This window comes from Manis javanica, chromosome 12 (genome assembly GCF_040802235.1).
Source record: "Manis javanica isolate MJ-LG chromosome 12, MJ_LKY, whole genome shotgun sequence".
Classification (NCBI taxonomy): Eukaryota; Metazoa; Chordata; class Mammalia; order Pholidota; family Manidae; genus Manis; species Manis javanica.
In genome coordinates this window covers 4457719-4484870 of record NC_133167.1, presented here as the reverse complement: position 1 = coordinate 4484870, position 27152 = coordinate 4457719, and the positions used below count along the sequence as shown (strand labels likewise).

Here is a 27152-nt window from a genome sequence, read left to right as displayed (position 1 = left end):
GACGCCTTGTGTCCTCCACTGCAGCGCGGCCCCACTCATCCTGGGCAGGTCCTCTGCAGCTCAAGGAGGGTCTGTGTCTGGTGGGAGCAGAGGGGAGGCAGGTGCGCAGACTGCCAGGTGGGATGGCCTGGCACAGCCACCGCCATGGCGCCACCACCCATCCCTGCCAAGAGGAGCGGGCAAGGGCCCTTCATGGGGCTGTGCTCCTGCTGCAGAGCATCTGCAGAGCAGAGGACATGGAGCCAGACCACTGCCATAAGCTCACGCCTGGTGTCCCCGTGAGGAGTGTTTGGGGACACTGGCGGGGAGCCCCCAGGGATGGGGTGGGGCTGAAAGGAGAAGCTCTTTGCGCACATGGGCTTGGTGGAAGGGAGGCCTGGTGGTGTGGTCTGGGCAAAGGGGCTGCCAGGTGAAGTGCCCAGAGGCCTTACAGAGAGCCTTTGAGGAAAGATGGAGGCAGGATGTGCCGGGGAAGGCAAATGGGCCACTGTGAGTGTCTGATGTGAGGTGCGGCCGGGAGAAGCATGGGACAGAGTGTCCCACGGGGGGGACCGCATCATTGCTGATTGATGTGAATAGACTTCATGGAAGGCAGGAAATGACCACTGGGGGATTGTACTCACACCTTATTAATCAAAAATATCATCTTCTGAAGCAGATAATAACCATTTCATCACTTTATATGGAATATTTCATTGCACTTGTTTTTTTCCATTAGTAATACGTGAATATGAAACTTCAAGAACACATCATTGTGGAAAGGTTTTGCACCAAATAAAGCACATACTGAAAGAAAAGTTATTTTTTGGAAACCCAGAGGCCTGTCACACATCCTTGCTAATATTTTGGTGAAATTTCTGCTAAGCATTTTTCTGTACATAATTTTTTAAAAGGTTTTTGAGATGGGGTTTTGTGGTCACAGCATAAGCGTTTTCCGGGTCACTTTATAATACCCACGTTGTACGTCCTGGGATTCTGACAGAGAGCTGGGGGGCAGCTTGGGGCAGTAGGGGGTTGCATCAGCGTCAGATTTCATGTTAAGTGGTTGCTTCTTCTCCAGCGTTGATGCCGTTGGGCCTGTCACTGGCTTGGGTGGCGGCACATTTGTCCTTCACCAGACGCAGCCACCTTCCCTTGCTGCCGCCATGGCAACGCTCAGCCTCCATTCTCCTTCCTCCCCCTAATTATTGGAACTGCGGCCTGCTCACTGCCCCCCGCTCACTGCTGGGTCTGCATAATGTATGAAGCTGGGTGACAGCCGGCCAAACCCTGATCAAAACAAAGGGCCTGCCTCTGAGAGATGGGCAGATTGTGGAAGCATATTGTGAACACATTGTCTGCTAACCGCGAGTTGTGTCATAAAACGTGTCTCTGGCTTGTCAGAAAATATTTTGACAGGGCCTACAGTCTAGCTCTTGATATGCAAATGTGTTGGCAATGCCTAGATGCCAGGACGACACTCAAGGAAAAATCCACGGAAGGGGCGGCCGACGTCAGGGTTCATCACCCCTGCAAATACAAGCTCTGGAAACATCCGAGTGTTTTCATTCCAATGGGTAGATAGCCAACTTGGTGATTCTAATGCTGTCAGATCTTGCAGGCAATGAAAGGAGGCCCCAAGACTTGAAAGGCTCCTTAGGAGAGTTAAACGGAAAAATCCATGCATAGATAGGCCAACCCTGGCCCGCCAGGCTGTGGGAAACAGCCAAGGAGGTGCTGGGTGGAGCTGGAGCTGGGAGGGAGGGGCCTGTGCCCGAGGACCAAACCGTGCGGTCCCTGTTGGGCCAGCCATGGCTGCCCTGCCCTGCCCTGCCCTGCCCGCCCATGGTCCATGGGGGACGTGTCTCCCTCTCCTGCTTCCTCCCAGGAAGAGCAGCGATCCCAGCAAGGCCCCGGAAGGCAGCCTCCCTGGGTTGGCTGCTCTATGAGCCTGGGCAAGCAACTGAACCTCCATGTGCCCTGCTGTCCTCAGCTGGAAAAGGGACATAGTAACATCTGTGAAACGTGGTCATAGTGAGAATTTGGTGAGAGATGCTTGGAAAAATGCTTAGAAATGTATGTGGCAGATGGGAGATATTAATTAAGTTCAGGTTGTTGTTAGTACTGTTCCTCAACTGGATTGCCCAGAATAAAGACCTTTTCAGCACCTCTTGCTGTTAGGTGTGACCAACTCCCCTAGGATTCTACTGGAAGCTTCTGGAGGCCTCACTACAAAATAGTGGGGATCCCTCTGCCCCTTCCCTCTCTCTTGCTTTAGTGCATCTGCATTTGACCCGGACAGTGATGGCCACGTTAGAATTGGAAGGGGTCTGTCCTTAAGGAGCCAGTGCTATGGGACAGCCTCCCTGGAGATTCCGTTAAAGTGAAAGAGAAATGCCTTTCTGTCTTGTTTAAGTCAGTGTTATTTGGGGGGTTTGGTCAAGTGTGGTCAAACCATCCAAATTAATACCCAAGGTGAGAATGTGTTATCTGCAAGACCCAAAGAGGCTGGTCACCCTGGCAGTTAACTGTCCTCTGGTTAATTGACAGACGGGTTTTCTGACTTGAGATCTCACCTCTTGAGCAGCACTCCTAGGAAAGTGCCCAGCTGCTGCCCAGCCGCCCTGAGGGGAGATTGTTCGGGCAGACACGCAGGGCCCTCGGGAGCCCCCGCTTGCCTCTGCCCAGCTGTCCTCTGTGGAGCCCCTGCTTAGCCATCTTCATGACAAATGGAGCAGCACCGGTGACCGTGCACGCCGTGCGGGCTTTGGTGAGCTGGCCTGTCTGAAGCACACCTGGGGCTCTCCAGTGACCATCTGCTGATGTCCAAGTCTACACAGTTTGTTTCCTGAGCTAGGCCTGGGCGGGTCTACCCAGGTCTTGGCTGCAAACAGAAACCTTTGGATGCTTCTGTTTTCTAGTCCCACCTGGCTTCTTTCTGCGTCTCGAGGCTCTGCTGTCTCTCCTTGCTGTTCAGGTGGTCGTGTTTCTCCAGTGAAAAAGCGCTGGCCAGTTTAATCAGGAGACGTGAGTACTGACCAGCTCATCTTCCTGGTCTCCCCACTCTGGTGCCTGGTGGCATGTTGCTGTACGGTTTATAAAACATGCTCTGTCACTTTGATTTTCCTGTTAAATTGACGTAATTGTTTTAGGGGAGCATGCAGTGTCTTATATGTGGAAAAGTGGAAGAAGCCTGTCGGAAGACCTGGCTGGCCCCCCCTGTGCAGGAGGGCCTGTTCCCTTAAATTCAGATGCCCAGGGCTTAGTCTTAGCCCCTTACTCTGGGTGAGTGTGGTGGGCGTCTGAGTTCCTACAAAATGTGTAGCCTGTGCCCTGATTCTTTGAAGCCTTGGGTGAGCAGACACATGTGCACGGGCTGAACACTGGGACTGAAAAGAAGCATCTGTGGCTTTAAGACAAATTGTGGGCCTTTTCACGGGATTTCCCCATTATCTTGTCTCTGGAGTTTTTCCTTTAAGTTCAGGCAATAGTTTGTTGTATGTGTTTTGAAATACCTGCTAGAGTTTGCATTGGAGCATTGTTTAATGAAAGTTCTGTGTTTGAGAGCTCTGTGGATAAACAAGTACTCAATTACATGTGCTTACTTTTCATCTACATGTGCTTAGGAGTCTCAAACACAAGCTGCAGCAATGCCACTGAAATAATTATACACCCATGTGGGGTTCTGTTGAAAACAAAAGAGGGCTCAGACTTTGGAAGGTCCCCCAGGGCATCCTTGAGACAGACTCTGTTCCATCAGAAACAGCTCATTTACAACTTCTCACGGAAACTGGAGCCGAGAAATTGTCCATCAGAAAGTTACTTCTTGTTTCTCAGGCTGCGATCGAAACCCTAATCATCTGTAATCAATTCCCCCACCTTGTGCCGTGGTCCAGCTGCGTCCAAGACGGGAAAGGCTGAACCTTCCGGGGGATTCGGGGAATCTTTCTGGTATAGTGTCATGATGTCAATTTATTAACAAAATGTCAGCATTCCCATTCAGAGTGTGAGGGTCTCCTCGTCAGATTTCTCCATGTTCCCACCCTATTGAGCAATTGCAACTGAGAATTTTGGGTTTAATTTGGCCAAAATTAAGTTATCTTTTTCACAGTGTTGTCATTACCAGAATCATCGGCGATGGCGGTGAGCTGTTGTCAGGTCCATGCGGGTTTTCTGCGGCCCTTCTCACCCTGGAACGCGCTTCCCTCTGCAGTTTGAATTTTGTACAAATTCCTGGCCTGAGGAGCTGGTGGCCAAGAGGCTCCTGTGCTGTGAACACAGGTGGGATCCTAACTGGATGTGCTGGCTGTTGGGCAGCGGTAAGCCCTGACCTTTCTAAGCCTCCACCTCTTTGCAGGAGGGAGTGAGAATACCTGCCGACCCGGGACAGCTTGAGGAAGGGCTTGACGCTCTTCCACAGACAAAACCGCTCTCCACCAAGCTCCCAGGATTGTAGCCTTTTTCTTTCATTTCTCCTTGTCTCTGCCTACTAGAATTTGACTTGCATCTTGCTTGGTAATAGGCTTGCCTGAGAAAACAGTTGGTCTGAATATCTCATAGTCTTTAGGTATGCAGAATGGGTTAACTCTTCCAAAAATTACAGTCTCTGAGATTATTTAAAATGGTCTGACCCCAGGGGCTTAACTCTCTGAGAAATGAAGACAGATGGAGGAAAGAAAGCACTTTGGTGTTATTTTGGAAAAACATCTAGATCAGTGACGTTTCCAGTGTAAGTATTGGTGTCCCCAAGGGGACCTTTCCAGGGCCCTCCCACGGCCGTCTCCAAAGCCTGTCCCCAGCGTTGCAGGCGTGCACTGGGGCAGGCGGAAGAGCGCTCTTCTGGGCGGCACAGAGGTTTGCCTTTCAGTGCTTAAGATCCCACCTTAGGGAGAAAAGGATTCTAAAGAGGAAATTTTCATCCACCTCAGCTGTGGTGTCCTTTCTTTCCTTCAGTAAGTGCTGGGAGCTTTTTTACTTGGGAAACCTTTCCCTTTCCAGGGCTTTGGTCAGTGAATAAGGACATCATAGCATCCTGTGCACTGTGCTTTTGGGGGTGACTGTATTCAAAAATAAACACACCTGCCTGAGTTTCTGTGGGATCCCTGGTGTCAGAGAAGGAATCAGAGGAAGGCCTGCAACTGGGAAGTGGTCACAGCTGTGGACAGGGAAGTGCATGTCCAGTCACCAGTCCTCTGGGAAAGGTTGGGGACGGAAGAGGGCTTGTCCAGAACCAAGAGATGGATCAAGCCTGCCCCGTGTGGAGGGAGGCCTGGGAGCCCGTGCTGTTAGCCTGTGGGGCCCTCCCATCAGTTTTCCAGAACCCCACTTGGCTTGGAGGTAAGTCAGCCAGACTCAGTCTTTGTGTCACTACTTGTTATGCGTTGAACTGCGTCCCCCCAAAATCCGTATGTTGAACTCCTAAGCCCCAGTCCCTCAGAATGTGGTCTTGTTTGGACATGGCGTGGTTGCAGATGTAATTAGTTAAGAATTCCTACTGGAGTAGAGTGGCCCTAACCAGTCTGACTGGTGTCCAGGGAGACATTTAGACAGAAACACCTACCCAGGGAGAGCATGGCGCAGAGATGACAGCAGAGAGCTGCATGGCAAAGACACCAGCGATGGCCAGCCCACCACCAGAAGCAGGGAGAGAGGCCCCGAGAGATTCCCTCTCAGCTGCAGAAGGAACCACGCTGCCCACACCTTGACTGGACTTCTGGTCTCCAGGACGGTGGGACCTTGCATTTCTGTTGCTTAGGCCGCCCCGTCTAAGGCTCACACACAGCAGCACAGCAAACTGAGATAACGCCTGAATCTCTCGCTGATCCAGCGCGTTGTATGTGGCAGTTGCCCTTGACCTCAGTTTCGTTATCTGTAAGATGAACATAAGACATGCCCTATGGAGTTGTAAGGTACCTGCCTGCCCAGCAGCACCTCGTGGGATCTCAAAATGTAATGACTTTTAGGAAGAACGTGAGAATAGAAGCTCTGGGCCAGAGGGCAGGAAGTTTCAGACTTTTCCAGATGTGAAGGGGAAGTACATGTTACAGGTGTGGCCAGGAGCGATAGGTGCTCATCGGTTAGATTGCACACCAGCCTTATGATCTGGGTATGGCCCTCCTGTCTCCCTGGGCCACGGTGTCCTTAGCTATAAAACAGGAAGTTGGACCAGATGACCACATTCAGCCCCAAGACCTTATGGCCGTGAGAGGAGAGGATGGCTGTCGGGTTGCAGCTCTGGGACCAGGATTCCCTGGAAGTGTCGCGTCTTCGTCTTGTCTGGTGCATAGGACGTGTTCCACAAACACTGACTCAGTGAAGAGAATTGTGCACCGAGAAAATGTTCTGAATTGTCCAAAGATAAACATTAAAATGGTGTGGGAAAATGTTCATCTCACTTCATGAAATTGAAATAAGTCACAAAAGATACTAGGTTGGCTATTATCTCAGTTTTGTTCAAAAAATTAAAGAGTAACAAAATCTCTCTGTATATGCCCGGGTAGAAGACTGGTAAGGAAAACACTATTAACAGTACCCATCACTGAGCGGGGAGATTGCAAGCCGTAGCTTCCTTCCCTGGGTAGGGGGAAGAACAGCTTTGTGGTCATCTCCGTCCCGGAGTAGGTGACTTTTCTGGCTGGCCTGTAGAGAACAGGTCGGGAAGGCAGAGACGGCAAGAGGTAACACCAGTTGGGAAGCTTGTAATAACCCAAGGGAGGGATGGTGTAGGGTTTCTCAACTTCAGCATGTCGAGTGAGATGAATCTTTGGTCTGAGGGGCTGTCCTGTGCACTGTGGGGTGGTTAGCAGCTCTGACTTCTTCACCCACTAGCTGCCAGGAGGAACCCCTCTTCAGCTGTGATAACCAGAAACGCCTCCAGCCGATCCAGACCTGCTGGGCCCTGTGGGCACATGGCCTTTCCTGAGCCACTGTCCCAGGATGATGGCAGTGGAGATGGAGAGAAGGGGTGGGCTCTGGAGAGATGAAGGGGCAGCTTCTGTGGAACCTGATGGTGGATTGGCTTTGGCGGAGGCAGGCCTGAGGGTGGGAGCGAGGCTGGGATTTGGGTGGACACGGGGGGCTCTCTGGTCGGGGAAAGACTGGGATGCATCCTGCTGTGGCCATGCCCTCATTGAGTGTAAAGTTCTGTGAAGGGCTGAGGTGGAGTTGTGCGGAAGGCTGTCGGACTCAGAAGCTAAGCTCTGAGCTGGGGCATCCATTTGAAGGTCCTCCAGAGCTGGAAGTGAGCCCTGGGAGTGGACAAACCCATGCAGTGATTGCATGGCGTGGGAAGTCAGCCTGGGATAGAGCCCTGGAGAACCAGAATTTCCAGGGTGCACAGGGCAGAGGCGGCGGCGTGGGGGATTTCCTACTCCAGCCAGAGCTGCTGCTCCGCAGCTGTGGGGTGGGGAGGCTGAGCTCACAGGCAGGTGTGGGAATGCAGGGGCTGATGTGGGGGCTTTCCTGTCACCCACGCGGTGCTCCCCTGCCTTTGTTGGACATGCCTGCTGCAGTCTGGGCGTACGGGAGGTGCGATTTGTTTTAGGAATAATCACAGGACACCTCTCACTCTTAGAAAACAGTGGAGCTGGGCTTGTACATCTCCACCTGTCCCAAGGCAGTGTTTGCCCCATGTTGCTGGGCCAACTATTTCTGCTCCTCAGAGCTGTGAAAAACACTGTAAGGGGAAATAATTCTGTTCTAGGACTTTCTTTTTGGATTATTTTGTGAAGTTTTGAGAGATTCAGAGATCAGTAATGTCATCAAGAATAGACAGTTTCCCTTTTGGAAAACTGGCATCTTTATGGTCCCAACTCACATGTTTGGGGTTCAGAGGCCCCACAGTTGCTCAGAAGCACTTGTGTTTTCTTGACATGACCTCCACTGGTTTTTGGTGTCCCCTTAGGAGATGGTTGCTCTTCCCTCCTGAGGTGCACCGACACCTCCCTCCAGCAGGGTCAGTCCCCGGCAGAGGTGGCCGGCTGCGGAGACTCAGGGGGCGGCTTTCTGCCTTCCGCTAGGTTCCCAGATGGACACAGACTTGTGCTGTGCAAGCCTAAGTTACGATAATATTTCCTGCCCCCCGTTTGATTCAAGCTGGGCCATCTCCCAAGATTCTGGCTGGTTTATTGTGCAGTTAAAAAAGAAAAATGATTCCTAATGGCCATGATGGCCCCAGGCCAAAGGGAAGGTGCTACTCCCCCCCTCCGTGAAAAGTTTGAGGGTTGGGAGAGGCCAGCCCTATGCAGGGCAGAAGGACTGTCTTCCAGAAAAGGAATGAACTGTGCCTTCCCTCCCAAATCATAAGTCTCCATCTCAGAACTCAGAAGCAAAGAAATCCTGAAACTCCCTAGTACCACTTCTCCACTGGTGGACCGACAGGCTCGGCTTAGAGACCAGTAAGGGGCCGTGTTTCCGGGTTGTTCACTGGCTGATCCAGCCCACAAACAGCCTGGGTCTGTAATTAAGCTGTCTAACTGGGAATGACTGCAGCGAACGCCATGAATGCGCTGGCATCTTTAACCCATTTGCTGCTGCTCTGTTACCTGCCACCCTTTCATTCCCTTGTCGTCTCTTGAGAGTGTCTGGGAAGCAGGTTCGAAAGAACGTGGCAGACCATTTGAACTTCACTTTGGTACGTCTGCCTGACAGAGTGAGGCAGGGAGGCGGAGCCATTCCTTCCCACTTAAGGGAGAACTGTCAGAAGTTTGCTGGATTGGAAAAGACTGGACAAAGAAGTCCTGAACTGCTCGGCTGGATTAAGGCAGGTCACGAAGCCATTCTGTCTGCTGTGTGTTTTCTTGACTAATAACAACGTCTCCAGTTTGACCTTTTTGTAATGACCGGTTCTGAGGTCTGTGCCTACGATGGTCCTTTTTCCTCTGGGAGTATAATTCACATTATGATTCGAGAGTATTTCCCATAAATCATTGGCCCAGCAGCCAATTACAGAAATACAGTCAGGCGGACCTACACATTATCCGAAACAATGCATAATGGGAGTTTTGAGCTTTAGAAACATACTCTGTAATTTTGCAGATAGAACTCAGGCAAATGAAACTATACGGAAGTATGTGTAACATTCCCCAACTGTGTAATTCTTTCTTTCTTTCTTTTTAAAAATACGTCCTGGTTGTGTTTTAGGGAAACTTGTAATTTGGTGAGAAATGCCTTTTCTGCATGTGTGTAGAATGCTTGCCTTTGCATTCCGAGGCCGCCGTTCAAGCAGCGCTTCGGTAAATGTCAGGGAGTTGGAGACACTGAGCTGGCTGCGGCCCTGTCACCCCGGGCGTGTCGTGGAGTCCCTCTTCTTCCACGTGGCTGCTGGCTAGGCTCACTCAGAAACCTGCTTGTCCTCTTTCTCCAAAGGCTTTACTTTTCCTCCCTCATGCATTCAGTGACGTTGTCTTTTAAAAGTAAAAAATACATGTTTTAATTATTTCACAGTGTTATTGCCCTATGTTACTGCCCATAGGAAATGGTCCTTACAGAATGACTCCTCCCAGTCTCTTCTGCCCAGTCTGTGCTCATTTTCCCATGTCCTCCTCCAACCTTGTTCTTTGGGCAGAGATGACTTTAATTTACTGCCTCTTCGAAATGACCGTCAGCATTTCCGGCAGCACTACTTAGCCCGCATGACGACCATCTTAAGAGTGGCACAAGATCCAACCCCCCAACCAGGCCTCTGTCTGTCTGTGTATCTGTCTTCATTCCCTTTTGTGAGCAGTTAGGTTGCTCCCTGTGGATGGGCATTTCTCCATTCATCCTCTCGCACCTTGAGTTTTCCTCTGCGTAGAGTGACCGAGTGAATTGCTGGGTCCAAGGCAATGCCCGCTCCTGTGCCTGCATGCTAATTCCCAGAGGGGTGTCCCAGAGCGGTCCCCATGCACGGTACCATCTCCTCCCCAGCTCAGCACTCACCCCCTACGTCCTGCCAGCTCGTTGCACAGGCAGTGGGATTTCCTCTTCAAGGGTGCATTTCCTTCTCCCATGAGGTTTGGAGCATCCAGTGCCAAGGATTTACAAAGAAACACGTGGCTGGGGTCTTTGTGTCCACCCTCCCAGGGCTTTGGACTATGTACTACCACTGGCTGTTACTGGAAGAGACTTTTCATGGCGAGGAAAGCTCAGCCTCCAGATCTTGAGGAGCTTTCTGCATTTCTCTGGAGGGACTGTCCCAGCAGGCCGAGAGAGCCTTCCTGTGGCCCAGACCTCTGGACAGTGACTCAGTCTTGGCTTTGCCAGGATGCAGCGGACAGTCATGCCTGGACTTGTCCTCCCTGCCTTGTGTCTGCTGCCAGCAGAGGTGACCGCAGGGGCCAGCTTCCACAGACAGACCACCCTGGGAGGGTGGGGTCGCGGGCATCCGCACAGCCAGCTCTCTGGGCAGTGAATCGGGGGTGCCCTGGCAACTGGGCTCCTTCTGCTGTAGGAAGTCACCCCTCTGTGCAGGGCTGCTCATGAGGAAGCTCAGACCGAGGAAGAAACTGTGACTCGGGGATCACTTTGGGCCTCTCAGCAGACTCCCTCCGGAGGACTGGGCAAGACACAGAGCTGGGCCAGAGCGGAGAGGGTCGCTTCTGTCCTTCCTGCTGCAGGGGAGGCGGCTCAGGCCCAGGGAGCAATGCCTGTGAGCACGGGGCTTCCTGGAGGCTAAAGGCCACTGGCGACTTTGCCTGATTCGTCTCTGAACCGTGTTTGCCGCGGCACAGTGACCACACTGACATGGAGGAAATGGAAGCAACTAGAGAACTCTGTTTGACAAAAGGAATATCTGCCTGTTCAGTGTCGCTGCATAAGAGCCAAAACATCTCCCCTGGGGAAGCCTAGGGGCATCCCTTCGCCTGCAGGGCCTGGGAGATGCTGCTGTCCTGTGTCACCTATCTCAGCACAATCGTCTTCCCCTTCCTTTGGATAGGAAGCCCCAAGTTGAGAAGCATGTTGCTGAAACATCGACACAGACTTGGTGAAGCGCCGCTTGTCTTTCCCGCCGTGCTGTCTCCTTCATGGTAGGGGCCCTGGCACTTCCGCATCCTGTGGTCGTCCTCTGAGAGCTGACGATCCAATCAGAGGAAGCAGCCGGCAGAGCCCCAGGGTGACGCTGCCCTTGTTTTCTGCCGGTGGTAGAGGGGGTCTGGGATGAGCAGGAAGGCGGCTCCCTGCTCCACTAAGTGGGGGCGCTGTATTGCAAAGCCGCTTTCGTGTTCTGGACATGGGGAGAGGCAGCCTTGCAGATGTCGCAGGGTCACTGGGGCTGTTTCCGCTGCAGGTGGTAGGGTCGCCCTGGATGCAGTCCTTGGAGGCAGGAGGAGAGGACGGGGGAAGAAAGTCTGGAGGAACAGTTAGATTTCTTCCTGACTCGCTAACGCCGAGGAGGAGCGGGAAGGAGGGAACAGGGCACACCGCCAGCTCTTCCCCTCGCACCGTGTGGCGTGTTCACCCATCTGTGATGTGTGTGCCTGGGGCGGCTTCCTCGGAGGCCCCCTTGCTGATGTTTATCTCCTGTACATGCTGGTGCTCACACAGGCGTTGCCAAGGAATCCACACCCTGAAACCCCAGAGGAGGGCCCGCTCGCCCACATGCTCAGCTCCGGAATAAACGGTTCGCTCGCACGATCTTAGTCCTCCGAGCTGACGTTCAGCTACAGCCTCTCCACTTGGAGGGGATCATGCGGACACCCGTGTTGTGTAAGCTTGAGGCAGAGCTGAGACAGGCACTCAGACCACGAGTCAGTCTGCAAGAAATTGGCTAAAGGCTCTCTGGGGTTGGCGACGTACCCCAAGTGCAGCCCAGAGGACTGTGGTGTCACGCCAGGTGGTGGTGCATCCTTGGTATGCCGTGGCCTCCTGCTCAGGAACCCCAATTTTTGATATCCTGACTTACATAGAAATATTTGTTATTGTATTTCAGCTTTTCTATCTATAAGGAGTATCTTTCATGAACATATTCAAGTGTAATGGGGCAACACCTGATTACAAGGTGTAAGGCTCTGGGTACCCCCACAAGGCAAGCAAAGTAAAGTAGAAAAATAGTTAATTGTACATAAAATAAAAGGTGGGCTCACATAACTGTTTCTCGGTTGCTCACAAAGATAGATTCAGCCAGTGTAAAAGAAGTGAGGGGAGCAAGTTCATTCTCCTCATCAAAGGTCACCTTGTGTCCTGACAATGTTGCCCAGTAACCCTGAAGGGCAGCTTTTTGTTTGCTTTTAAAGGTGCTGGTTAAATGTTTGGTTACAGCTGCTACATGTGAGCTTTGTAATGATCATCTTGACAACTGATCACAGTCTACCTGCCATGTAAGTATTTAAATGGTTTGCTGAGCAGGGAGAAAATATTTACCTGCAGGCATGTCCTTAATGAGATCCTCTCAGATCTGATGAGGCCTTTGAACTTGCTTTACAAGTTTTAAATGAGGAATCATATTTCAGTAGGATACAAAAGAAATTCTAGTATTAACATAGCATTTTACATCTGGAATGAACTTCCAAGACGGTTTCAGTCTAATCTCGTCATCATTTTATTGTCCACGTTCTTTGCTATCGAGTGTGAGGGGGCCCAGGTGGGAGCCTGGGGCACCCCCTTGTCCCCACGTGAACTGCACAGGTACCCACTTTCCCCATCAGGCTGGTTAGAGCGGATTGTTGCCGGGTCAGAAGATCTCAATCCTAAATGTACACCGCCCCCCCTAACTGAATAAAGTGAAGGCTCCTGTGGCCAGGATTCTCCTCTGGCCCTGGTCGGCTAGCTCACTACACACGGGTGGGCAATGCGTTGTTATTGACTCTATATAAAGAGCCCTGCCCAGTGCTCTGGGTGACAGGGAGGCACGGCTGCAAGGCTGCAGGAGAGCAGAGCAGAGGCTGGAGTGGTGGCAGCGCCGAGGACAGAGGCCCAGGGACAGAGACCAGCTTGCTGCATGCAGACTCTCTCTGAGTGGATGGGGTTTTAGTGATTGACCTGCCACCGTGGAAATAAAGTTGGGTATAACCCTTTCACCCCAAGCACATTCTGCTGTCATTTCTTTGGTCACTTATAGTTCACCATAGAGAACTTGCCTGGGGCTGAAACCCATTGGCAAGACACCAACCCAGGCAGAAAAGGTCAGGACTATGGGGGTGACCAAGATTAGCACAGGTGACTTCTTATCTTGAGGAACCCTCCCCCCCATTATTCTTAGAAACCTACCCCCTATTATGGGCTTGTGCTGAGAAGGCTCTGGGTACACCCGCACAATGCCGTGTTTATTTCTCTGTCTTGTACCTTCCTGCTCACCCCCGGCCACCTGACCCTCCACCATCTCTGCCCTCCAGGGCAGTGGTCTTTTGTTTCTTTTCTTTCCTGTTGTCTCTTAGAGCAGTTCTGAATCTGTCGGGGGCACCCGGCCCTGCATGGGGGCCAGCCCAGTCCCTCTTTACACGGGGGACTGCGTAATAAGGGTCCATGAAGCATCTGCAGATCATTTCAAACTTGCTTAAAGTACCTTAAGCGAGAGCTTCCGAGAGGTCAGCGCCTCTGGATCTTCCCTGGGAAAGAGGGTTTTCCGTCCCCGCCTGTAACTCAGTCACAGCCGGAGAAGTGCTTCTCATCAGGATGATGCTGTCTCATAATTGTGATAGTGTGTAGCCAGAGCCGCACGAGGTGAGCAAGGACCGCTCCCGCCCGGTGCTGTGGGGCATCCGCTGGGGCCCCAGGACAAGGGGAGCAGGGCGCCCTGCCCCGCGCCTGTGCCGGAGCAGAAGCTGGAAGGGACCGTGTTGGTCTGTGCCAGGCCATACCTCAGACTTCCCGCCTCCTTCCTCCCATTTTCCCGTCCCTTGAGTCAGAACCAGGGCTTTTGGAGTCAGTTTGACATGGGTTCAGATTTCTTCGGCCTCCGTCCTCTGCAGAGCTGAGGGGTGCCCTCTAAGCCTCTGGCCCTTTGTTTGCAAAGACGAGAGGGATAGTTGATCCCACCACCAAAAGTTGTCGGGGGCTAATGCCTCCTGGGCCTGTAGCTTGCTGAGTCCCGCGGTGTTACCTTGGTTTGGGTGACTGCTGGTCCTGAGCTAGTAGGTCAGTACAGCGGCTCCTTTACTGGATCTCGAAGGACACAAGACAGTGTGACTTTTGTGATGGTTCCTAAAGAGGATAGTTACACATTTTATAAAACTCCTGAACATGACATGCGTTGGAATGGACTTGTATTGCTGTTTAGGGATGGGCGGTGGGCTCCCTGGAGGAGGCTGGCTCCCAGAGGGGATGGGTGCAGTCACTGGGCAGAGAGCTCCAGGGCCTGGAGGGCTTTGTTGGGTGGAGAGGAACATGAGTTTTCTCTTAGTTAAGGAGTGAGTTAGAGGACATGTTTATTTCTCTGTTATGAAATAAGTTCTAGTGACATTTTGGGTGCAGTTCTGTTTCTACTTCTAGGAGATTTAAATTTTCCATTATTCTATCGTTGTCACACTTTAAGAACCTCTCACACTTGTATACATACTTTAACAATGTGTTATTTTAATCATCCTTTAAATGATGTGCTATGATTCCAAAATGAAGTAGAGCGGGGGAAAAAGAGAGCATTTGGCTTTTTACTAAATCAGTCATTTTCAGATAGTTGAGCAAAGTGTTTATCTCAAGCGTATCAGTTACATCTGAAGTGTTAGAGAGGATATCAACACTGTGCCCTGGAGCAGAGCTGCGCCCACTTGTAGAGAGAGAGAGGGAGGCTCCTGGAGACAGATTCCCAGGCCTCCCACCCAAGGATTCTGAATCCCCGGGACTAGGATGGGCCTGAAGTTCTGCATTTCCCACACCTCTGCTGTATTCTCTGCAGGTGCTGCTGGTCCAGGGACCACAGGCCAAAGAGCACTGCCCAGCACCTCCGTGATGTTAAAGGGGACCGTGCCCAATACAGTCTATCAAGTGTCACTAATTTTAGGATCTCTGTTCTCTGTGGGTTGATGGAAATGAAATGAATTAGAAAATCTTCAGCTCTTCCATTACATCATTGGCTGGCTTCTCTTATTATTTACTCTTGAGTGCCTTTTACATCAAAGCAGTGGCTTTTTAATATCTAGCTTGTGTTAATTTATGGTATTACCAATGGAACAGAATTCAGTAAATCGAACTGGATGACCACACCGGTGGGCAATCAGAAAAATGTCTTTTTCATTGGAGAGTGATCTTTGGAAGAAAATAAGTCTTGGTCAGACCCAGTGGGAGTACAGAGATTGTGAGGGAGTCCCTCCGGGACTGGGCGGGTATTTGGTTCATTCACCCTCCCTCCCTTCCCTATCTGTTTATCCCTCGCTCGTTCCCTTCACCCCCTCAGCCAGCCAACTAGCCGTCCATCCATCCCCCCCGCCCATTATGTGTTAGATGTTCTCCACCGCAGTTGTAGGCACTGGGGATACAGCAGAGAAGAAAGAGCGTACAACTCTGCACGCTTACGCTATGACATGTGCCTTCTGAGGTCCTGAGGGTCTTGCCAATGACCTTGTCCTCTTCCCCTCCACCTTGCTGCTCCGAAGGTTACCTGGCAAATAGGGCACAGGAAACTCAACATGAAAAAAAGAACCAATTTTTTCAGGGAAGAAACAAGGATTCTACAAATTACAAACCTATGAGCTTAGCTTCAACTTGCAGTTAAAAGTCTAGAAAGACTTATTAAGGAATGTTTTGTGGAAAGAGCTAGCATGTGTCTCCAGAAGAAGGTTAGCCTCTGTAACTGTTGGCAGCATAAGAGAAGGCCAGGACGGGGCCATCTATTTCATGTGGACCAGATGGGAAACAGTCAGTGGGTAATGCCAGCCTGGAGGAAGATCTACTACCATTGAGAATACTGTGCTCTGAATATCTATGCCAGCAATATTCTTAAAATTATTTGTTTTTGATGTACTCTGATCCCCATTTTGGTAAGGTAAGGAAAACATATTTGCAATGAATGTTACAGACAAATGGATATTCCTTATATTTAAAGAGCTCACCCAAGTAGATCACAAAAACATGAAGAGTCCCATAAGTGGCCAAAAACCAGTTAATCTGAGATGCTGATATTTGAGCCATACAAGCAAAGATTAAAACCATTGATGAAAATGACAGCAGTGTCCATGCCTATGGTCGTATCGCGGGGACGGAATGGAGTGGACTGATGGCAGAAGAAGCCTGTGTTGGTGGGTAGGGAGGGGTGGTCAACATTGAACCTCCCCAAATAATGATGGAGGGGTTGAGATCACTTACTCTTTCGAGAAAGCAATTTGGCAATGTGATCAGATAACAGATTTGGACCCTTGGACCCAGGAATTATGCTTCTAGGAATCTAAGCTAAAGAAGGAGAGATTTTCACAAAGATAGATGGATTGATTTATATTTCTACCCTGCCTTTTTCCAAAAAGGATATAATATAGCCTGCAAGGACGGATGGGTATGTAAAGACAAGATATCATCTCTGAAAATGTCTTCTCTTAATGATAATTAGGTTTACATTACACAGTGTCTTGTGGTATGAAATGTCTGGAGTTTGGGGCACCTTTTTTGTTTTTTGAGCTCAATTTTTTAATTGAGAGAGAAATACAGAATGATGCTAACCATAGGTTTACCTACATTTTATGACATACCTGAACTGGGCAGGTGATGCCCAGCCAGGTTCCAGGTGGCTGAGGACAGGACCTGTGTGAGCCCCTTGATTGACATGCTAGAAGCTTGTCCCTTTGGGAGTAACCACCTGACTCCTGGGAGCCTTGGCTTCCATATTTATCAGGGGACCCCACCCAGACCACCTGGTCACCCTGCAGCCCCTGTCAGCCACCCAGTCGAGCCCCTCCCCTAGTCCTATGTCCCCAAGATTGCCTGTCTCCGATACTCTCCTGGTTGGTTCACTCATTCCTCGAGGAGCTGCCCTGAGCAAGTTCCCCGGTCACGTGTCTGTGGGTGACAACATTGATTACACCTTAAGAAAACTGCTCTACTCGGAGGTGGGGAACAGTGTGTCTATGAACGCAGATCCCCGAACATTGTTTCGTAGACATTGTGAACGTAAACCCCAGGGAAGAGGGCTCAGTGCTGGAGATGAACCAAAGTATGAAGTTCCCAGTATCTGTCGTCAGCTGGTCAGCAAGCGTGGGAAGGCGCGCGGCCCTGAGAAGGAAAGAAGCTTGGCTCCCAGCCCCTCATCAGCCACTTACGAGCTCTCTGGCCTTGGGCAAGTCACTTGACCTCCATAAAGAAGGGAGGAATACCCAGCTGCTGTAGGGCTCATTCTCTTGCTTTGCTGCTTAAGGAAAGGGGTGTAGATTCATGGGTGTCTTCTACCTGATTCTTCCCACCTTTGTTTATTACTGGGTGGGTTAAGTAGCAAAGGGGAAACTTTCCAAGGACTCAAAAATGGCTGGCTTGAGCCCACCAGAGACAGATGGAAAGATACATTTCAAAAATCAAAATAATTCGCTCAGAACAGAACCGAAATTGTTGAAAAGCCAGCCTAAGTTCAAGTTTAAAAATTAGACATAACCTATCTTATTTAAAGCAATCATCAATTTTAAGATTGACAATTTTAATATTCTCTAAAATTGTCAATTTTAGAAAATCAGATAAAGACCCAGAAAAAAGACCTTACAGTTCCTGATAGGAGCTTATGATAGGAGTGCCCTCTGGCTGCTTATTTCAATCTGGATGTGCAGTGATGATAAAAGGCAGTAGAGGGATTTTATTCGTAACTGTATGTTTAATGTAATGTGGGCCTTTTCTTTTTCCTGGCCTCTTTGTAAAATATGAAATGGTCGACAGGAACCCCAATTGAGTCTTCTCTGCCGAATAATGTGTTCATTGCGGTGGTATTTCCTGGACAGCTGGGGTTGCTTAACTGTGTGACTACAATAGCAAGATGAAGGAAACAGATTTTTTTCCAGTTGAATATTTTAATACATGCTGGATTGAAAAAGGTCACAATATCCTACCTCACTGCTGATAGAAGGATGACAGAAAATTTCAATAGGTACCTCAGAAAAATTTTAGTAGGTACATCACTGTCCGCACACGGAAACCAGAATAAAGAGGGGTCCACCCAGTCAAAGGTCATCCTCAACACCGTGTGTGGGTGTAATGAATTGAAGTGGCTCAGTACAGTAACACATTTCAAATGAGATAAACACGACTGGTGGCCAGTAGTGCCTGCTGGCCAGTCCTAAAGTTGACATGCTCCACTCCTAACTCGAGGGCTTTGTAAAGACCTTTTCTGGTCTACACATGATAGTACTTGATGGTACTTTCATCTGAAAGGCCTCAGTCGTGGATCTCTGCTTTATTTTCATGGAGGAAGAATTAGAATAAAAATACCCCCAAATGTTCTATGAGAGTCTCCGAATTGCTTCTCACAGCTCTAGCTGGACAAAATTTAAACATTTATAAGGAGTAAGCAGTATATTTTCTATCCTTACATTGTGTCTTTGTCACTATGATTTGCATTCATAAAGGAAGCCCAGCAAACTTGGAAAGAAAATGAATTTCTGATTGAATCATGTAATTTCAAACAAAGCTCTTTTATGGATAAAGAATATTAATTACCATTCCCAGAGTGATCCCCAGTTTTCTTTTTTTTTTTTTTGAATTGTGTGTGAACAGAAACATTTGTGCATTCCACACAAGGTCAACATGGATTTAAAAGAGGGACACTTTGAAAATTTATTCATGATGGAATCGAGAGCATAGAATTAATTAAGTGTACAGAAGCTGGAAGATAGAGGGGTCATTGCCTCCTGTTTTGTTCTTTAAAGCACTTTGTTCCATTGGGAGATCACAGTTTGCTGACAGGGTATATGCATTTGTCATGCTGTTTATTAATAAACCGAGCAGGTGGAAACCGAAGTAGATATAGAGCTGGAAAGGGGTGTGGCCTGAATTTGTTTCTAGGAGCTTTAGTACTGAGGATGCCCGGGGATTGCTTTCGGAGTCACAGCGCCATGCCCACACTTCCATCTCCCAGCCCTTCCTGGCCTCAGAGCTCTGACGCTTTTGGTCCTTTTTCCTTTATTTGCCCAGTATTTTACCCCCCACCCTCACTTTCCAAAGTGGAAGCTGCTAGGGATAACAGACTAGTCCTGCGCGCTCTCATCTGCTCAGTTAACAGCAAGGAGATGTTTCTCAGGCCACAGGGGGGCCCAAGAAGAGCGGTGACATTTGAGCAGAGAGATGTTTCCTATGTTGCTCTACCAGTCACCTTGGAGTGGGATCGCTTACTTCGTGGGGAAGTAGTGCCCAGCGCCGTATATGTACTTGTGGTACATTTCAGGAAGTACCTACGACTGACGCTTTAGCGGAGATTTGTTCTGCAGAGATTTCCAAGACCCCCCACCCCCCATGAGGCTCTGTCTTGCGTGCTCTCAGTAAATGTCCGCTGGAATAAAGTTCTGCCTTTTGATCTGGGGATTTATAGGAGAGGGAAGGGCCACACAGAGCGAGAAGGCAGTTGGCGCTTTGATATCTCCCAACGGGTAAGTAGCGGGGCTGTGCAAACTGCCAGGCCAGTGAAGAAAGCGTCATGTCCAGGGCAGGCAGTCCACTGTAGGATACATGAGTTGTCCTTTACCCCAGGGCTGTGGCCCCCATTCCCACTGGCCTGGGGGGCGGGGCGCTCCTGCTGATTGCTAATGAGGAAACCACCAGGAGAGAATACTGCTTTCATTTATCTCAGTACCTTATTGCCACTGTGGAGACAGATAACTTGGTTTTGAAGAAGACACACATCTCTTTAGCAGGACGGCTGTGATATCCTTCATTTTAGAGCTATGTTAAAAAAGAAAAGAACAAGAAACAATAGACTCTCACGTCTAATAGCTTGATTTACGTATAGGGCAACAATGCAGTCTTTAACATGACAGCCACCAAGGGAGAGGGAGGGACTACACTCAACTTTGTGCTGAGCTGGGGTGTGGGGGGGGCTTTGGTGAAGTTGCTGAGCATACACAGGGATTAGGCTTTTATATATGAGTAAGACTCGTCTGGTTTTAAATGAATCCAGGAACATATTCCACTGGAAAATAGAAATGAGAGTTCAAACTTGATCCCACCCACATGGGTACAGTTAAGTTCTCATTTTTCCTGGGGGGTGGCTGTGAGGTGGAGAGGTGAGGGGAGTGGCTTCTCCAGTTGGAAGTGGTTGAACTGCACCATCAGAGGGTGAGCTGGTCTCTCTCAGTCTGAGTTTCTTACCAGCAACTACTAATGTTAACTCCATTTGGGTCTGAACTGTGCACTGCAGGGCCTTGTTGATGTTGGGGTTGCTTTAAAGTTTTACTGAGAAAAATGCCTACCGTAAATCCAGATGTATTCGCATTCTGCGTAAATCGCAGAAAACTCCCCCTTTAAGAATTGCTCCTGTTATCATTCGCTGTGATGGCAACTGCGGTGAGCTGAATTGTGTCCTCCAGAGGTCATATGTTGAAGCCCTAATGCCCTAGCACCTAAGATAAGAAGAATGTCACTGTATTTGGAGACAGCATCTTCAAAGAGGTCATTTAGTTAAGGTCGCGAGGATGGCCTCTATTCCAATATGGCTGGTGTTTTTATAAGAGGAGATTAGGACACAGGCAGAAGACGGTGTCTTTGCGCAAGGAGACGCCTTGACTTCAGACTTTTAACATCTGGCACTGTGGGGACATACGTTTGTTTAAAACCCCCGCCCCGCCCCCAGCCTGCGATGCTTGTTTGGCGGCCTAAGGACACAAATCCAGCGGTGGGTGCAAACACTGTATGAACTTAAAATGTTTGTCTTGATAGTCAAAGTCATTACAACCTTGGTCACCAATTAAATATTTATAGACTATTTCCTTTACAGTTTTCTTTACCCTTCTGGTAAAGCATTTCTGCTTGTGTGTGCATACCCTTTTCTATGAGCAGAATGTCTTCTGTTACTAGAAATGAGGAGATTTGCTTTAGAAATGAGGCAGCTAACATCACTCTTGGAGGGACTGAGCGTGAGGCTATGCAACAGGTCTGATGCTTTCTGCAGAAAGGTGCCATTTTCCTGGTGCCCAGGCCATTGTACTGATCTGATTATATCCGGAATGTGTCTGACGGGTAATAATTTGTGGCTTCATAAGTGAGCGTTTCTGCTTCAGGGAAGGGAAGCCTACAGTTGACAGACTTTCCTGCTGCCTCCAGGGCTGAGGTCAAGGGCAGCAGGAGGAGGGGTGAAGCGCCAGACAGGTGAGCAGTGGGGATGGGGGGTGGTGGCTGCCCAGGGCTCTCAGGAGGAGGCAGCTCTGCAGACAGACTGGGCAGTAGATCTGGCGATTTGGGGCCACACTGGCTTTTCTGAAAGGGCTGCCCTGGAGCCTCTGGTGGAGGCAGAAGCCAGCTGGAAGCCAGTGCTGGGACTGGAGGGGAGGGAACGGAGCGGGAGGGTTGGCTCAGCCTTCCTAGGAGCTCTAGAAGCAAGGGAAGTCTTGAGGGTAGGATTTGGGGATGATCCTAATTCAGGACTGGTTCTTTGTCCCTTGAGATTCAAATAAAAGGGGAGCCTGTTTTACCCTAGTCTTCCTGGAACTTTCAGCACCCCATCCCTTGGAACTTGAGGGGCTTTCTGTGTGTATGTTTTAAGCACCATCTCTGCCCACCCACTCCCAAAGTCTCCTCCACCTGGCTCCCTTCCCCCCCGCCCCCCTCCGCGGGCAGGCAAAGTAAGCACTCTCACTTATCTTGCCAAGCCTAGAATTCTCTCTTTGTCCTAACGCCCTGCAGCCTCCCCCTGCATACCAGGGACCCTGAAGGGCTCTGCCTAGAAGGCATCCTCATGTGGGTCTTCCGCACCCCTTGTGTAGAGTCGGTGCTTTTCTGAGAGTGGGGAGCAGGGCGTGCCTAGCTGGCTGGGCTCCAATCCAGCTCTGCCCTTAATGGGCACCTTTTCAACTCCCGTGGTAAAATAGGGATAATAATAATACTGCGTACCTCCTAGGATCATTTAGGGAAGAACATGGAGTAACCGAATTATGTATGATCTGAAGCCTGCTGTTGACAGCCCTCCTCCCACCTGGGCCTTAAGCCATGGCCACGGCGGGGAGGGGAGCCCACGGTGGTCTGGCTGAGCCTGGAGGCCCAGTGCAGGGGTCTGGGCTGCAGAGGGAGGGTCAAGGGTGGCCGGAACTTGGGCGTCTGGGCGGAATGGTGAGGGGCTGGGCTGGGGGTGGCCCTGCTGATGGCCTGGCACTTGTTAAACAGGGCTAGAGCTCTGGTCACCCCACAAAGGGAGGCTTTTTTGGCCACAGGAGTCTCCAGTCAGTGTCAAGTACCTCTTTATATCTTGTCTGTAAGCAATTGGGTGAACCGAGGGCGCGCTGCACAGTGGCTCACAGAGCATGGCCTACCACTGCTAGGCGCCCACTGTCACATGTCAGGCCCGCCTCGGGCGCAGCGGGCAGGAGTGGGGGCTGAGGCAGGCCTGTGTGGTGGGCGCAGGCTGGAGGCCCCATGTTTATGACCTTGCCTTGGCATTTGAGTGCTTGATGACATGCTGGAAGTTTCCAGAGGAGTTGGTGTGCGACCGTGGGAGTCTCCGTAGCTTGCTTTCCTGGCTGGCCTTCGCTTGGGTCAGACTTCCGTGGGTGTGAGCTCTTAATTCCCTGGAGCAGCTCCTCGGAGGAAAAGCCCTTTGCATGATCATCGTTGCCCATTGTCGCCTTCTTCACGCCCAGAAATTTCCAACAACAGCTGTTGCTTCTCTGGACATCTTTGATGGTCAGGGTACAGTGGATGGTGTTTGCACCCCTAGAAGGTTGACTTCGTAGACTGCAGAGCCCTGCACAGGGTCTGGTTGCAGCTCCTCTCCACTCCCTGAACATGCCATTTGAAAGATGATAACCATTATTTTGAGAACTGAAGTGCCAGGTGCCAAGGGCCATTAGACCCTTGCGTTAACTTGGGGTAGGTCCCACTAGTATCCTTCCTTCAAATGGTTCTAAGTTACTGCGAGAGTTCTGTTTCTGAATGGTACTGAGCCCCTGGATCTGCAGGGCACGTTTCCTTCTCTCTCAGGAAAGGCCCAGTGTTGTGCGGGTTGCCCTTGCGAGCTCAGTCTTGGTGAACCAGCTGACCACCCCCCATGCTGGGATGCACCCTGCCTCTTTTTGCATGTGTGGGTGGCCAGGGCTGGTGTGTGCCAGGGAGGAGGGCACTCCAGGCGAATCCCTCCCTGGGGGGCTTTCTTGAGGCAGCAGAGCCCTTCCCTCTGACTAGCACCAGTTTTCTGAAATGCTCGTTGCTGCGGATGGGCTCCCCCCGGGCTGTCACACACTGTGAAGCCCCCACCCCCAGGCGTGTGTTCCTGTTGTCCCCCGAGGGAAGGGCACACTGTCTCACGGGGCAGCCACCCAAGATCAGCTGCAGCTGAGAATTTGTGTGGCCAGGGAAGAGGTGAATCACCCTTTTCTGTCTTTTCCTAGCAGCTGGAGACTTCACAGATAAACTTAGGGGGTGGGGACCTCTGTGTGGTGTAGCAGGTAAACGGGGGGACTGGGGGGTGGTCAGCTGACCTCCCCTGTTTGTTGTAACATGACCCAGGCACTGCTTCTCCCTCCCAGAATTAATCTTGAACCAACTACCCAGATTGGTAAAGTTAACTATCAGGCGGCATTTATTAAGTAGCTCACTGGTAGGGGCTGGGTTTCAAGACAAAGTTGCAGGCCCCGTGTCGGGGACCCTCTCTTCTGGGGGAGGTGGTTATGTAAATGGCAGGTGTCCTGCCAGGCAGGGAGCTTGGTCCTGAGAAGGGGTGGCCCAGGTGGACACAGGTGTTGGGGAGGGGACAGGAGTCCTGAGCCCAGGCCCCAGGGGTGAGTAGGGTTTAGCTGGTCCTGCTGCCCCAGCAGGTGACTGTGGCTGGTCAGGATTAGAAATGGTTCTCTGTGTTGAAATGAAAAATCTTGGGATACAGCAGAAAACTCACGTTTGTTCTAAGCGCCGGGGCAAATGCTTCGCATGCGTCATAGTTGGTCGTTCCCTCTTCCCCGCTGTCTGCCTGACTGCAGAGGGAACTGCAGGGAGACTCAAGGTCACTCTCCTGAAGGCACTGGGATTGCCTCATTCTGGCTTTGTAGCCCAGTCGCCACTCTATGCAGCAGGGGCGGCTGGGGGCTGTCAGGGGCCTGGAGTGCTAGTTAAGGAGTGTGCATTTTATTCTGCAGGTGACAGGGCCCTCTGGGGGTCTGAGCAGAATGGTGCCCTAACCTAAAACTGATTGAATGAAAAAGGATGGTTTCCTGAGTGGGAGGCACCAGGACCACTTGCCCCAGGAACCCAGTGCCGGACAAAGAGGGTGGGAAAGAAAGGGAGGAGGAAGAGGGACTCCAGGAGCTGGGGAGGGCCTTGGCGGAGGGCTGGGGGGCTCTGGGGAGGAGAGGCCGCTGTTGCCATTTTTCCCTAAATGGGGAGGACAGAGTATTGCACGTGCTGGCCTGCAATGAGAAGATGATTGTGACTGATGGCCCAGGGCCCCTTTGCCGACTCTGAGCAGGAGAGATGGGTGTGGCTGGGAGTCCCGAGAGCAAGGCAGCTCTGCACTGGTGGCCTCAGGTCTTCCTAAGAGCGCACGGTGCCGTGATGTGTTCAGGGAGGGCAGCAAGCTCCGAGACCTGCGATGGAAAAGTAGGGGCCAGGCTGCAGGGAGGGCGTGCAGGGTGCTGGCGCCCAGCCCTCAGCCGGCCTGTGAGCACCCACAGTGGGGCCTGGTGGCGCAGGCCCGGGCCTCCCACGCTGGAGCGTGCACAAGGTTCTCCTAGCGATGTGGATGGCAGGGCAGGGCCGCGTTCCCAGGCAGAGCTGATGCTGCTGGTCTAGTGGGCTGAACTTTGGGTGGACCCACCTTTCCAGGGGAGTTCTTAGGTGGGCAAGCAGAGTAGTGAGTAGATTAAAGAAAGTGATACCTCTTGGCCTTTGCTGGCCCCAAAGAATCTGCAGGGTTGGGAGGACTGGATGTGTGAAAGCAAGCCTCCCAATGGCTGGAAGTTCCTGAAAGAACGGACGGCCAGCATGAAGGGTTGTGGGCAAAGAGTGGCTGCTGGAGCCAAGATCGTAGGGCGGCATTAGTCTTGGGGAGGTTGAAGGCTGGCCGTGGGAGGGGGCCCCACCAGCAGAGCAAAGGAAGGGAACGTGGTAGGGGGCGGGGGGCGGAGAAGCAGCTGTGACCTGGTTCTCCACACGACCCCTAGGGGCCTCCTTTGGGGTGGCTGGGGGGAGTGACAGGAAGGAAGGTCCGGGGAGGTGTGGTGGCACGGGCATCCACTCTCTGCCCAGCCTAGCCGACTAGCAGCACCTTAGATGGTTACAGGACTTTGTGGGTAGAGACTTTTCAGGCTGCCTTTGATCCACAGGCAGTAGTGACCAGAGCTGGGTGAATCAGGCACTGTGAAAAGGCAGTTTTATTTATCATTCCCCTGCTTCCTTCATGGAAGATTCTGGAGTCGGTGGCGATCTTTTACAGGAGCAAGCATAGCACGACATCCTCACTGAGTAAGGAAGCGCGCGAGCTGCCCCAGCTGGCGTCCCCCGCAGCGTCTTCCCGCCGCGGGAGTCGTCCTCCTGCTTTTCTGGTTGTCGATGAGCCGTGTACGGCGGGCGGGTGAGAGGACACGGATGTTCATTCCGTTTCATTGTGTCAGAACTACCCCGTGACCTACTTCCCTTCTTTCCCAAGAGCGCGAATGCAAATTGTAACTACCAAGGGGGTGGCTGCTGCCTCTGGCTGCGTGTGGTGTGTCTGTCCTCCGAGCCTGGGGAACGTTGAGCTGGTGACATGTGGGCTAATAGAGGCGGGAGGCGGTCACGTGTCTCCCACTGCTGATTGGCAGGGGGGGTGTTTGGGGCTTTGAACAGGCACCTTAGTCAAGTTGTTTCCGACATTTAGCGAAAAATATATCAAACCTTCAAGTCCCCTGGGTCAGATAAAACATTCCCAGATACCTCCACAGCCAAATCCCAGAAGTGATAAGTCTGTAAAAAAAGGCTTACCTGATGGGAGCTTTGTCAACTGTACTGATGAAAATTCCCAGGGCATCACTCGTCGCTTCGATTTTTATTTTCATAGAGGTCCTGGACTTTACACATCTTTGGGGTCAGTGGCTCTAAAGGCAATCTTGGAAGCATCTAGAAGTTGTCAGACTTCCTCAGGTGCTGTTATTTGACAGCTCATGGTATTTATTTCCCCTCTGGGAGGCTATCAGGAGGGTCCTCCCTGAGTTTTGATTGCAATGTCTGCAGGAAGATGTGCAGATGCTGTTATCAGAGGAACCCCTTCTGGTGGGTCCTGCAAGGGAGAATGTTCCCAGAAAGCCCTGGTCCTTGATGACCGAGAAGATTAAGTAATCATTAAGAATTTCTCATTTTTTCTCCACAAATTCCAGAGCTTCTGTGCAGCTGTCCAAGGGACAGGTGCAGAGTTGTGTGTTATTCTTGATTAAATCCTTGTTATCCTCAGCTGAACCTCCACTGAAAGCCAGAAGGGAAAAGGGGGAGCTGAGGGGCAAGTGGCCGTTAGTGGGAGGGACTGTGGTTGTTGCCCCAAGTGGTATTTGTATGTGTTTCCATAAAGTGACGCTTAATAGACTGGTTTTAATTTTAAGTCATGTTTATCTGGTACTTGGCAAGAAGACCAACAAGAAATCTCAGACATTTTTCCTTTGGGAGTGAGAAGCTACTCATAACTGACTGTAATTGGCATATTTAAAAAATCACAACTTAACTTGCCTCGGCACACTGAAATGTACATGGAATTTCAACCTGATTTTAGATGCTTCCCCCTGGCACTGGGTACCAGGATTTGTGGAGTAATGGGCACTGGGCAGGAACCTGTCCCCTCTTCCCCCTGCCCTGAGGCAGGTGGCTCCCCATGGAGTCAGCTTCTGTGTCCATAACCTGGGCTGGATTAAGGCCACTTCCAGCTCTAGCTTGCTGTGATGTAAATGGTTGTTCCCTTCTCAGAGGACGAAGTCTGTGTGTGAACATGTCACCCTGCCCTGGTGTAATGAGGGAGGGGACAGTGTGACCGGGCAGTCCCAGTCCTGAGTCCATTGGCCTGCCCAGCCTTGCACCCAGGTCCCTGCAGAGCAGGCCAGTGAGCTTAGCTGAGATTGCATGTATTCTCAGGTGCTCTGTCAAGACCTTGTGCTGTCTGTCTGTCTCCTCCACAAGGGACTCACGGGTCAAAGCCTTTA

General features: G+C 51.0%; 1 protein-coding gene and 2 long non-coding RNA genes across 8 annotated transcripts in view; 2 read left to right on the top strand and 1 right to left on the bottom strand.

Moving 5' to 3' along the window:
- Positions 1–27152, top strand: part of AGAP1 (ArfGAP with GTPase domain, ankyrin repeat and PH domain 1) — a 513333-nt gene that overhangs the window by 112850 nt on the left and 373331 nt on the right. The window lies entirely within an intron of this gene.
- LOC140844907 (uncharacterized) lies at positions 516–12981 on the top strand. The gene is made up of 2 exons (XR_012123440.1): positions 516–4260; positions 4337–12981. It is a non-coding gene; the product is annotated as an uncharacterized lncRNA (long non-coding RNA).
- Positions 7122–27152, bottom strand: LOC140844906 (uncharacterized). Its single transcript, XR_012123439.1, has 4 exons — positions 25951–27152; positions 23891–24575; positions 19646–19734; positions 7122–15490 (listed from the first exon to the last, which is right to left on the bottom strand). It is a non-coding gene; the product is annotated as an uncharacterized lncRNA (long non-coding RNA).